Source organism: Alligator sinensis, unplaced genomic scaffold (genome assembly GCF_000455745.1).
Source record: "Alligator sinensis unplaced genomic scaffold, ASM45574v1 scaffold422_1, whole genome shotgun sequence".
Lineage (NCBI taxonomy): Eukaryota > Metazoa > Chordata > Crocodylia > Alligatoridae > Alligator > Alligator sinensis.
The window spans coordinates 747,445-761,061 of NW_005842323.1; the positions used below are offsets into that span (position 1 = coordinate 747,445).

The 13,617-nt window shown below is 49.4% G+C and overlaps 1 protein-coding gene across 6 annotated transcripts in view; it reads left to right on the forward strand.

The window, feature by feature from the left end:
- The window catches only part of WARS2 (tryptophanyl tRNA synthetase 2, mitochondrial), a 90,172-nt gene that overhangs the window by 32,169 nt on the left and 44,386 nt on the right, over nt 1-13,617 (forward strand). Inside the window, exon 2 of one of the 6 annotated variants that reach the window (XM_025209998.1) lies at nt 437-575. The exons of the other annotated variants lie outside the window; for them this stretch is intronic. The gene's annotated coding sequence lies outside the window, so the exon portion shown is untranslated. The remainder of the gene's footprint in view (nt 1-436; nt 576-13,617) is intronic. 6 annotated transcript variants of the gene reach the window in all.

A 13,617-nucleotide genomic window follows, 5' to 3' on the forward strand; every position in this document is an offset into this window, starting at 1 on the left:
CAGAGCCCCCCGCCACTGAGGTCCCATCCGGAGTCGTGGCAGGCGGGGTTAGGGGGCCTCCCGACACCACCCAAGGTACCTTCTGGGGCCCTCTCGTAGGCTCGGGGCAAGCTAGAACAGCCACCCGAGCGAAGGCAGCTCGAGAGCGCCTAGTCGAGTAGAGGCGGGCACACCTGGCTTACAGTGGGAATTCAAAATCAGTCTGATAATGTTACAGAGAATGTATATGCAGTATGTGTAAACGTGCACACAAAAATCCCCAACCCCTCAGGTGTAAGTGTATATTTCCCAGTACGTTATACAAGTATGCTGTTAGTATACAAACATACTGTCGGTGCCTCCTTGGTTTAAGAAAGCAGTTTAGAGCAGCATCCCAGTGAACACTCAAACTTTCTTTTTTCCAGTCCAGAAATTTCACATTCTCTCATTCTGGCAGATCAATTTCTAAAGAAAATCTGGTGTCTGTTTTGCAACCGAAAAGAGGTTCAAATGAAAGCCATCCTTCTATTGGATATGGAGGGAGTGGCCCACTGAGAAGATGCGTCACTGTATGCAATGCACTGCCTCGATACAAGGTAATGGCATTGGCTTTGGGGATCAGCAATCTTTGGAGAATACTTTTCATGTTGAAAATGAAGGTAGTCATATGGCTGCTTTCAGATGTTAAAAAAACAAACCCGTGCTTTACCAGAAGAAGCAGTGCATTAGTTTGACCTGGCTCCACAGCATGTTTATTTCAGGCAGTTCAGTGGGGCTTTTGGGGACTTTTATCTATTAGATAAAAGTGCCAAAAAAGCCCCACTGAAGTGCCCACTCTATACAAATATTGGGCGATCCAATTCCAACTAGCGTGATGCCTCTTCAGTTGAGTAACAAGTTCCAAAGCCAAGACGGGTTTGGACTCGCCACCCATAAGGGAAGGAAAGAAGTGTAATAAGAATGTCACATGTAAAAGCCTTACTGAAGGGAAATGCAATATAAATTAAATTTGGTACCTGAAAGATCCCCCTTTTCTTTAACACACTCTGCAAATATGTATAGATTAACATGTAGCATATGCAACTCTAATGGACTTGCATGCAAACCATATAGACTTAGGTTCACATAGTAAACTTTCAAATTGTACACACTACAGATGTCTGAAGGAGTGAGTGTTGATGGGCTGAGGCTGCACATCTTGTGGTTTCATTGGGAAGCCTTTGCTCCTTTCATTTTTATCCTTTTTTAACTCCAGTATGTTAAAACTCACAACTCTCATCCTCTAACCTCACAACTGCCTTGCAGCACATTCCAGCCCTATGATTTCATGATACCAGGCAGCACTCCCCTGCCATGCTGCTGTGCCACCTGCTGATTCACACAGGATGAACAAGCAGGGAACATAAACTATTTCCAGAAGAGAAATATCTGTATATTTTTAGTACTAGAAACCCATGATTCCTTTAAGGATTTTTATACAGACTTTCTAACACAGTGGAATATTCCATATCATCCTGTTTGTTGTAACCTCTCTTGCTTTATGTTCCTGGATACAGTCAAAGGAATTAAAGATGAAAGACTTGTAGTCGAGTGGTCTGGGAGCTGAAGTGGGATTGTTTTCTGTACTGCTTAATTTAGGTCCAGCCTCTCATTTTTTGTTTGCTTAGTTATGAAGCATCATATTGGATAATTGCTGAACTCAGAATAAATATAATGTGTCTACAATCTATTCCTTTCATTGAATCTATCACTGTCTGTATACAAAGCAGATTTTTTATCAGCAGCTACTTACCACTTGAACATACAGACAAAAACAAAAAAAAAGGTATTACTTGGCTCCCTTTCATTTTATGGTCCATTCAGAGATGCTGCTCTTTTTCACGAAGTCAAAGAACTCTTGTCTTGATTAATCTATGTTGGCTTTTCTTTCCCAATATATACCACCCCATCTATTGCTATGTTATATATTAAACCCATATATTAAACCGATTTTTCTGTAGAGCTCATTTATAACTTGACTTGATATTTTAACAGTAAGTGCATTTATTTGAATAGGGAATATACATAAAGGTCTTTGAGTTTTCTGGTGACCTGATTAAAGGCATTACTTGACTAAGTTTAAGGAGATCATCAACACAATCATATTGCAGGGAGCTGCATTAAGCATTCTCTGTCTTGGAGTAGGGGCGGGCAATCATTTTGGCTGGAGGGCCACTTCAGGAATTTTGGTGAGCCGTTGTGGGCTTGGGGGGCAGGGAGAAGGACTGACCTGGTGTGTGTGTGGGACGGACAGGTCAGGATGACCAGTTAGCAGGGCTGGGGTTTGGAGGTAGTGGAGGTGCTAGCAGTGGCAGCCAGAAGGAGCTGCTGCTGTGGGGGCTTCTTAGAAGTGGAGTCAGATTAATGACTGCCCCCCCGCCCGTGGTGAGGGAGGGAGTTGGGCTACGGCTGGGGTAGGCACTGCCCAGGCACAGGACAGAGCCCTGGCTCATCTGAGGGGTGCGGGGAGAACGGAGGGGGGCATCTCCCGCTGCTGCATGCCGCACGTCCAGTGCTCGCCCAGCAGCTCCCTCCACTTGTCTGGGGGGGAGGGGGGCATGTGCCCCCAGATCTGTGTGGGGTGGGCCAGGCAGGCTGGGAGCCACGCTGTGCTCAGGGCAGGTGGCGGCAGCACTGGGAGGGAGGCTTTGGCGAGTGCTGCAGCCACCCCAAATTTCACAATAGCTTCCCCGTAGCTCCCTCTCAACGCCGCCGCTGCTCACCGTGAGCACAGCACAGCCCTTTGCCCCAGCCCGCCCTGCCCTGCCCTGCACACATCCAAAGGCACACACCTCACCCCCCCATCTCCTTCCCTCCTCCCCTGTGCCCTCCCAGATAAGTGGTGGGAGCTGCCGGTTGAGTGGCGTGCAGCAGCAGGAGCTGTGTGTGTCTCCCCGCACCCCTTGGATGAGCCATTGCTCCATTCCACACGTACCTCACCTCAGCTGGGCAGCTCCTACCCCAGCCTCACTCCCTCCCTTACCACAGGGGACCTTGATCTGCCCTTCCCCCCACTCCTTCCCTCCCTCCTCCCCTTCCACAGTCTTACCAGCTGCATGCAGCTCTCCATGCTGCTGGGCTGTGCTCCTCGCTGCCTGCATGCTGCGCTGCAGCTGCATGCACACTCAAGCATTTATTGGCCAAATCATGAGCCACTTCAGGCTGATTTCCTATTAGTCAATTTTCTTTATATTGTGCCGATCCAATATTCAACTGATGTATTGGTGTACCTCTAATGCAATCCTGATGGCAACTTCCAAGCACTCTCTAATCTGTAGCCCACAAGCATCATGCAGCAGTTCTGTTGGAAGACTTTAGGTTTGAGGTGATGCAGAGGGGAAATGGGGAGAAAGCAGGATTAGGGAAGCTTGAGGGCTGGGTGTATTTGGAGGAGGTTTGGAGGTATGTAGGGTAGAAAGGGATTATGGGCTGTGCGAGAGCTGTGGACGTAAACCAAAAATGTAAAAAGACAAGGGGAAGCAGTATTCTTAGAGGAGATATTGGGGCCCAGTGGAGTTTGAGCTGAGGAATGGGAGGCAGAAAGTATGGAGAAAGAACATTGCTTTAACAGACCCCAACCCCTTGTGGTTCTTCAGGTTACAGCTCTGCTTTAACCATAGGCTTTGTCAGTGATCTTTTCTCCATTCCACAAGTTCTGCTTTTTTCATGCTTCTTCCATGCAGACCATCTTCATGGTCCACACTTCTCCCCCACTAGTGTCTTAGTCCCTGCCATGCTTTCCCAGTAATCTACAGAAATTAACTCTTACGTGTTGGTTATTGTTGCTGTTTGTCTGCAAGACTGAATATGAACTGATGGTGGTACTTATAGAAAATTTATGAAAACATTGCTATCTATTGATACAGACCATTGGTTGAAGGTGGGTGGCACTTACTGGGCTGAAGCTCTTACTTAGAAGCTTTCCCAGCGGTAAGGGTATCTGTGGTTTGACCACCAAAGAGATTGACTATCTCCAGGGACTGTTTCCTATGAAGTGTACTTCATATGTTTGGTTTTCTCACTGTGCTGATCCTCAGGCCATCCCTGCATTTCTGGGTAAAATCTCTTTGTAATGGTGTGTTCCTACTTCAGGGGCGGGCAATTATTTTGGCTGGAGGACCACTTAATGAGTTTTGGCAAGCTGTTAAAATCACCCGCCCCTTGACAGGTGAACTGCCCCCTGGTTGCCATCTTGGGACGGAAGACCTGCCACCAGAAGTCCTTCCCCTTCCCCCCAACAAATACTCTTTTTGGGAAGGGGGTTTGCCATCTTGGAACTGGAAAAAAACACAAGTTATACTAAATATCAAACATTGACAATAATGTATTTTAATTTTATTTAAAAGAATATTTGTGTCTTGATTTGTGTATGTGTTGTGTATATAGAGGTGATTGCATAATAGCTCAAAATGAAGTCTTATTCTTGTATGTGGGGGATGTAGATATATGTGCATGTGTATGTATAGGATGTGGGGTGTGTGCAGAAGTGGATGGGTGCATATGGGGGGTTTGTGGGGGCTGTTTGTAGGGATGTGTGGTTGTGTGTAGGTGGTTATGGGGTTTGTAGGGGGTTGTGGGATGTGTGGAGGGGAAGGGTGGCTGGGGATGTGCATGGTGGGGTGTGGCGTGTGGGGGGGGTGCAGGTGCATGTGTGTGGTGGGATATGTGTAGCAATGCACAGGGCTCCCCCCAGAGGCATGCTGGTGTGTGCGGGGGCGGGCGTGGGTGTGGTGTTTGTGGGGTGCGTTATTGTGGGCAGGAGGGTATAGTTGTGGGGTTTGCAGGGGAGGGTTTGTGGGTATAGTGGGGTGTATATGGGAGTCCCTCGTGTGCACCCCCCCCGAGCTGTTCAGCCCCTGCAACAGCCCAGAGCTCTCACACCCTGCGGCACCTCCCCACCACTACCAACAGCACACAGCCCCAGCACACCCCATGTCCAGTCTGGACTTACCCTCGCTGGAATGGATAAGCCAGAACCTGGGCATAGCCCCAACCCAGCCCACTCCACACTGCCTGCATGTGCTGCATCTAGCTTCCCACTGGGCACACAGCAGGGCTGGGGCGGCTCTAATGCTGTACTGCCTTTCTAGGCAACCCAGGTGGCAGGCAGCTCCTGGGTGCTGCTGCCGCTGGCCCCAGCCCCACAGTACCGGCGGGGACCAGTGCTGCACAGTCCTGACCCCATGCGCCCTATACCTGCTCTGGGCTCAGTGCGGGGTAAAAGAGGCCCCTCCCCCTTGCTGCTGCTGGCACTTCCTGGTCTAGCCTCCCAGAACCCACAGCGTGCAGGGTTGCCCTGCGTCTGTGCTGTGTCACTGCTGCCTCTGGGCTACCCAGTGGGGTAGCAGCGGCAGTGCAGAGTAGACAGTGGGCAGCCCCGCTAATAACACTGTACAGTAGCATGTCAAGCAAAAACCGTGGTACTACACTACTGTGCAGTAGTCGTATTAGGCCAACTTCCCATCGATTCTTAGGTCACTGACTAGGTCATCCCCTTTGGCCAGTACCAGGTCTAGCAATTCTTTACCTCTTGTCAGCCCATAGACTTCTTGAGTCAGGTAGAGCTCATCCACGCATATGAGGAAGCTTTGCAGCCAATTGGATTTGGCTGAGTGCTGTTCCCATGAGATGTCTGGGTAGTTAAAGTCTCCCATGACAACCATGCGCCAAGAGTGTGCAGCCTCAGCCAGGTCTTTTGTGAATTCCTGGTCCAGCTCTTGTTTCTGGTTAGGAGGGCTGTAGTAGACTCCATGATGTCCCCTGTACCACGTTCCCCATATATTTTAACCCAGAGAGACTCCAGTCGTCCTTCCTGGGTGCCAAGGTCAATTTGCAGGGATGTGTAGCTGTCCTTGACATAGAGAGCTACACCCCCACCCCTTTTGTCTACACAATCTGTCCTGTACAGGGTATAGCCATCTATACCTGTGGCCCCGTCATAGGTAGAGTCCCACCAGGACTCTGTTATCCCTATGAGGTCATAGTCATTCTTGTTTAGCAGGAGGACCAGTTCCTTCTGTTTATTCCCCAAGCTCCTGGCATTGATATATAGGCAGGCAAGTGTCCCATTGGGGGCCCTTGCCTTCCCCACAGATCGTTCTGGGGCTAGGGTAGCGGTGGGTTCCCTTAAGTGCCATAGTCTGCTGAATTTACAAAGGTTGCCCAGTGGGCTTGCAGTGGCAATAATCCCCCCCAACCCCCTGCAGGCTTGATTTAAAGCCTGGTTGAATAGGTCAGCCAGTCTGGCTGAGAAGAGCCTCCTCCCCAGCGGAGTGAGGTGGGGGCTGGTCTTCCCCAGACCATCCTGGCATTGATATATAGGCAGGCAAGTGTCCCATTGGGGGCCCTTGCCTTCCCCACAGATCGTTCTGGGGCTAGGGTAGCGGTGGGTTCCCTTAAGTGCCATAGTCTGCTGAATTTACAAAGGTTGCCCAGTGGGCTTGCAGTGGCAATAATCCCCCCCAACCCCCTGCAGGCTTGATTTAAAGCCTGGTTGAATAGGTCAGCCAGTCTGGCTGAGAAGAGCCTCCTCCCCAGCGGAGTGAGGTGGAGGCTGTCTCTCCCCAGCAGACCACTGCCTCTCTCGCCAAAGAGTGGACCGTGATTGTGGAAGCTGAAGCCTTCACGATGACACCAGTGCTGCAGTCTTTTGTTGACTACCTTGACCCATCTCTCCCTCCTCAGCCCATGACCCATAACTGGGAGGAGAAAGGAAAAGGCCATCTGTGCCCCCAACCCCTTAAGCCCGGCTCCCAGAGCCCTGTAGTCTCTCATGACTTGACTGGGATTGCTCTGAGCCATGTCATTTGTGCCCACATGGATAAGGAGCAAAGGGTAGTGGTTGGAGGGCCAGATAATCTTTGGGATCCTCTCTGCTATGTCCCAGATGTGGACCCCTGCGAAGTAGCAGACCTCCCGGGCTAGGGGGCGGGACAGCAGATTGTCCCCTCAGTCCCCCTTAGGAGGGAGTCTTCCACGACAACCAGTCTGCATTTCATCTTGGGGGGAGTAGGGGTGGGTAATCCTTCCTTGCCTGCAGGAGCTGGCATCTCTGCAGGCTCTACTGGGGCTGCAAGAGGTTCGTACCTGTTGCAAAGCCCCAGAGGGGAGGGGACCTTGGTGCAGCGGGCCTTGGAGTCCTTGACCACCTTGTTCCATCCTGCTGGCTGGACAGTATGGGAGATCCCCAAGTCCTCCCTTGTCCTAGAAGGTGACCTTGGTCTACCCTCTGCCTCCAGGGGGTGAAGGGCCTGGCAGTAGGAGTCTGTTTCCTGCTCGCCATCCCTGATGGCATGTCATCTCTGGACTGCGGCCTGGAGCTTCTCTGTATGGTGTCCCAGAGACTCCAAAGTGGAGCAAACCTCGCAAGGGGAGGTGGCCATGCTCCCAGTCCCATGAGCCTGGAAATGTGCCAGGCAACCACAGCAGCTGAGGTCGAGAGGCTCCGTCTATGCGGAGCCCAGAACTATGGGTTCCGTCTGGGTGGAGGCCTCTGAGGTGCCAGAGGGGGAGGCCACAGACTCTGAGGGGACCCTCAGGGTGCAGAGTGTGCCCATCCGCATCATGCTGCTGGTAGCCTGGCTACTGATGGGACTAGCTTCCCTAGGGCGCGCTGGCAGGGCCGTAGGACCTCCTGCTCACTCTCCCATGTGAACTCCACACTAACTTGTACGCTGGGCAAACAAGTGCGTCTGTTTGCGAGGCTCGGGTTGTGCTGGTCCACGTAGGAGCTGGGGGGTTGGGGGGGGGCGGGGCGGGTCATGTCCCTTCTCGGCTCCAACTCAGCTGCCCCACAGGTGTCTGAGTTGGGTTCCCTCCCTCCCTGACATGCTCCCTACCTTCCTCTGGCTGCGCCGGGGATCTGGGTCAGGGTCCCACTGGGGGGTCCTAGGTGTCCATGGGCTCAACAGGGGTGCAACAGGCGTTTGCCCATGCATCTCTCACAGGAGCCAGGATCTAACTGTGGCTATGCTGTCAGCAGGCCCTTTTTAAACTGTATGCATGCATAGAAGGGCTCGCCGATGGCGTTGTGCCGCTCTAGGGGCTGGGTAGCCCCTGCCCACAGAAGAAGGGGACGGGAGTGCCCCCCCTTCCCCTGTCTCTTGTGCGAGGCAGGACCGGTCACATGGCTCCCTGGGGGCTGGGCCAAGTAGGAGCCGGGGGGGGGGAGGGGGAGTGTCCCTCCTCAGCTCCGACTCAGCTGCCCTGCAGCTGTCTGGGTTGGGGTCCCTCCCTCCCTCCCTGCCGCGGGCCCCACCTACCTCTGGCTGTGCCGGGAATCCGGGTTGGGGTCCTGCTGGGGGGTCCCTGAGCTCAACAGGGATGCAACTGGTGTCTGCCCATGCGTCTCTTGCCAGAGCCAGGGATGAACTGTCTCATCAATGCTGAGTAAAGCGGAAGAATCAGTTCCTTGGTATTATCTGCTCTGCTGGCTACAGTCTCGCACTGATGGCTCATATTCATACTGCGGTCTATTATTACCCCTAGATTTGTTTTAGTTGTGGTGCTGCTCAGTTTGGCACCACCTAGCCTGTAGGTATGTTGGGGATTGTTCGTCCCAAGGTGGAACACTTTACACTTTTTGATGTTGAACTTCATCTAGTTCTGATCTGCCCAATTTGCCAGCCTGTCTAGTTCTGCCTGTATCTGCAACCTATCTTCAAGCGTGACCACACTCCCCCATAAGATGATGTCGTCCGCGCACTTGGCTAGTGAACTCTTTACCCTCACATCCAAATCATTGATAAAGATGTTGAAAAGAACTAGACCAAGCACTGACCCCTGAGGGACAACACTAGCCACTTCTCACCAGAACAACACAAATCCGTTCATTAAAACTCTCTGGGTCCTACTCTGTATCCAGGTTTCTACCAACCTAACTGTCTCAGTTAAGCCCACAATCCTCCAGTTTTCCTGTGAGAACATAGTCTAGCTATACAACATCAACCTACTCTCTCTCATCCAGGTGGCGACTTACCTGGTTGTAGAAGGAGATTAGATTGGTAAGATAAGTCCTGCCCATGATGAAGCCATGCTGACTGTCATTCAGAATCCTAACTTTTGCAAACTTATCACACATAGACTCCTTAATGAATTTTTCCAGGATTTTCCCTGGGATAGAAATTAGGCTAATTGGCCTATAGCAACCCAGGTCCATTCTCCTCCCTTGCTTGAAGTTGGGCACAAAATTGGCCCTCTTCCAGTCCTCAAGGACCTCTCTGGAGCTCTATGCGTTTTGGAAGAGTTTTGCAAGAAACTGCAATGACTTTGGCCAGCTCTTTCAGCACTCTTGGATGCAGTGTATCCGGTCCTGCTGACTTGTATATGTCTAATTTTTTTAAATTCATCACACACTAGTTCAACATCAGTAGTAGGAAGGCTGTCATTCCCACCATGCCCATTCTGTGTCTTATCTTGCATGATTTTCCCCTTGGCCCAGTGAAATACCAAAGAAAGTAGTCATTCATAAGTTCAGTTTTCTCCTGAGTGTCGGTAACCAGCTATCCTGAGTTACTGAGCGATGACCCCACACTCCTGTTTGTTTTCCTCCTGTTCCCTACATACCTAAAGAAGGACTTCTTGTTGTCCTTGATTTCCGTTACTAATTTAAGTTCAGTCGCTGCCTTAGCCTTTCTAATCTGCTCCCTATAAGTGCAGGCTGTTGTTATATAGTCCTTTGTGGAGACTTTCCCAAGTTTCCATTGTTTGTACGCCACTTTCTTCTTTTTTAAGAGGACCATGATTTCCCTGTTTAGCAAAGAGGGCTTCCCAGCCCTTTTGTCACCTTTCCTCCGCATGGGAATGTACTTCCTTTGTGTTTCAGGGATAGAAACAACCACTCTTTGTGCGCTCCTTTTGCCTTCAGTCCCAGGGCCTGCAGCACTTCCCCTACTGTTATCCTAAACTTGTTGAAATTTGCATTTTTGAAGTCCAAAACTTCAATCTTGCTATCTAATTTGCTTGCCTTGCGACGGACGGTGAACATGATGGTTCTGTGGTCGCTGTCAGCCAGATTGCCCTCTATCTTCAAGTTGGTCACCAGCCCATCTCCTTTGTTCAAGACTAAGTCTAGGAGAGCGTTATCTCTGGTTGGCCTGTGCACCTCCTGAGTCAGGAAGAGCTCTTCAATGCAGGTCAGGAAGGAACACGACCGATCCGACTTGGCGAAGTGTTCCTCCCAGGCTATGTCTGGATAATTGAAGTCACCCATGACGACCATGTTCCGTGTACTCATGGCCTCTGTCAGTTCTTGAGAGAACGCCAAATCAAGCTCTTCCCCCTGGTTTGGTGCTCTGTAGTATACAACTACAGTTAGATCTCTCTCGCTGCGCCCCTTCCTCCCTGCCCCTGCCCCCTGCAGTTTGATCCAGAGGATTTCAAGCCGTTGTTCTTTGCAGCCAATGTCAGCCTCCAGGGAGGTGTACTGGTCCCTTACATAGAGAGATACACCTCCACTTTTCTTCCCTACTCAGTCCCTTCTGTGCAGGGTGCAACCCTCTATGGGTACTTTCCAATCACGTGAGGAGTCCCACCACGTCTGTAATCCAGGGGTGGGCAATTATTTCGGGTAGAGGGCCGCTTACTGAGTTTTGGCAAGCCATAGAGGGCTGCATGACAGGCAGCCAGGTGCAGATAACTATTCATTTTTTAAATTTTTAGGGTCCCCGTGGCCTGGATAGAGTGACCTGGCAGGCCACATTTTGTCCACCCCTGCGTAATCGCTACTAGATTGTAATGCCCACTGGAGAGTAGAAGGGCTAGCTCCTCCTGCTTGTTCCCCATGCTCCTGGCATTAGTCTACAGGCAACTGAGTCCTCCAATTGAGACTCTCAACTTCCTGTCACGCTGAAGGAGAACTATTCTATCAGCTTCTGCAAGAGTGGTTCTCCTAGTATCCCCATCTACGGAGCTTTCTTGTATGTCGGTCCCTGGGCATGCTCCAGTCAGTGTTTCCCCATCTCCCAACATTCTTAGTTTAAAGCCCTATCTAGAAGACTGGCCATCTTAACAGTTATAGAAAAAAGTCAAGATATAAGTGTAATTAAATTTGCTATCTCTTTGGCATATCAAATGTTTCATTTGTGCAGGTTCTTAGTATTGATTTCATAGCTAAGGCTGAAAATAGGGTTTATTAGCTTACTTGGTTTCCACATTTGCACACCCGTGTAACGTAGCTTGTGAAAAATATTTCCACATAAAGCATTGCTTAAATTCAGTGCACCCAGAAAACAATTTTGGGAAAGTTTTTGGAGGTAATTGATCAAATCCTGACAGCTTGGTCTCTGAGAGAATGGTTAGCCAGTAAGGAGGGACATCTTTCCAAGATGTTCTTTGTCATTTGGCCAACATATACACATATAATTCTTTTAAATTTGCTTTACAAGCCAGTGTTTCTCAGCCTCTTTGTCATTTTTGCTGCTTTTTGAACTCTCCAGCTTGTTGATATTATTAATATCAGCATGCCCAGACCTTCATGTAGTATTTATGGTGTTATTTTTGTGCTGAATTGCAAGTGTTTGCTGTGTGATTTTTTTTTTTTTATTTGTTTTCATTTTTCTGTCATTAACAACTCATAGCTGCAGAGGGTAGTTCAGTGGACTAATACCCTTTTCATTACTTTAATATTAGAGACTAGTGACCAACTTTCTTTTAAAACTGTACTGTCGTTTTTTAGTTTGACTACAATGAGCTGTTGAAGTTCATTGGAATGAGAAGCTGATTTTTATTCCTTTTGATGTTGTGTATATTTACAGTAAAAGTGTTTGGTTTTCTTTCCACTGTGATTCTTAGCTTCTCTATCAGTTTGGTTACTATGCTGAAAGGGGAAATAAGTTACAGGTCCAGAGCAAAAATTCTCCTCCTTTGCCTCTCTGGAAGTAGATAGTAGTTCATGTTGAATGTCTTCCTTCCATTCAGGATGGATTCATTTGTGTAGAACTATAGGAAAGTAGGCCTGGAAGAGACCTCATGAGGCCATTTAGTCCAGGGGTTCCCAACCTTTTTATGCTCTGGACTGGAAGTGACCGCGGACCAGCAAACTGCAGATTAGCATACTGCAGGCAGGCAGCCAACCCTTCTTTATACTCAGTAGGATGTATACTCAAGAAGGATGTGGCAAGCTCAAAAGGGTGCAGAGAAGGGCAACCCGCATGATTAAGGACCTGGGGGACAGGCCCAGTGAGGGAGATGCTTTGGGATCTGGTTTTGTTCAGCCTGAGCAAAAGAAGTCTGAGAGGTGACTTGATAGCCACCTACAAATATGTCAAGGGAGAATACCAGGATATAGGAGAGCAGCTTTTCAGAAAAGCACCACCCCCCCCACCGCCTCCCCAGGAAGACATGGAGCAATGAACACAAGCTAGTCGAGGAAAAGTTTCGGCTGGACATAAGGAAAAACTTCTTTTCTGTATGGGTAACTAGAATCTGGAACATACTTCCAGCAGAGGTGGTACAGTTGCCATCTCTGGCAGCCTTTAAGAGGAGGCTGGACAAATAACTCGTTCATGTTGCTTGAGTTCAGTTACCTCCTGCCCATGGCAGGGAATTGGACTTGATGATCTTACAGGTTCCTTCTGGTCCTTCTTTCTATGATTCTATGATAAGGGTTGGCTGCCGGTCACTTCCAGATTTCCAGTCCGGCAGCCAGCCCTCCTGTGGATCGGCAGCCAGCCCTTCATGGCCTGGTACTGGGAACCCCGATCTAGTCCAGCCCCTTGCTCAAGGTAGGATTATCTCTGACCAAATCATCCCAGTCTTCCTAACCAGCTTTTGAAAATCTCTAAGGGATGAAGATTCCACAATTCTCTAAATAGCCTATTCCAAATACTTGACCACCCTCAGGGTCCTTCCAGACATGCTGGTGAAGGCATGATGGGATCTGCTGGGCAGTCCACACAGTCATACTTCCTGCCATGTGTTACCAGATTTGCCCATTACTTTGCGGGGTGCTCATTTATTAGGGATATATTTCTAGGGTCTTGGTAATTCTGTCAGTGTGCTGCTTGTGTTACCTGTGTTTCTATACAGAGCTGTATATCTCCCTTCTGCAAGTCCTCACCCCCAGTGGAGCTATCTTGCAGAACTCCGTTTCAATGGAGCTGCGTTCCTCCAGTCACCAAATCAGTCATACACACAAACACACACAAATTAACGTGACACGCCTGAGCTGGCCGGGTTGATCAGCATGGACAGGCGTCTGACACCCTCATATGCCAAGAATCAGTTCATCAGAGCAACAATAAAATGCAGTCAGACACAAGCACACGGGTAAACAGAATCCCTCTGAATCCAGCTGGGTGTCCAGCTGACACCCTCATGGGCCAGCATTCAGTTCATAAGGGCACGTCTGAATCAAACTGGGTCAATCAGCCTGTACAAGCTGATCCCCTTATGTGTTTCAAACTCAGCACGTCCCAGTCTTTAGCTTCTTGATGAGCAGACCCCACAATATTTTTGGGCTTCACAGGGATCTTTAGCTTAGGTAAAAGAAGCATTGCTGCAGAGCACGGGAGGAAAGAGAAGCAGAGAAGGAAAAATATACCCAGTTACTACCAGTTTGACTATAAAAGTTATTTATTGCTAAGCATATGAAATATATAA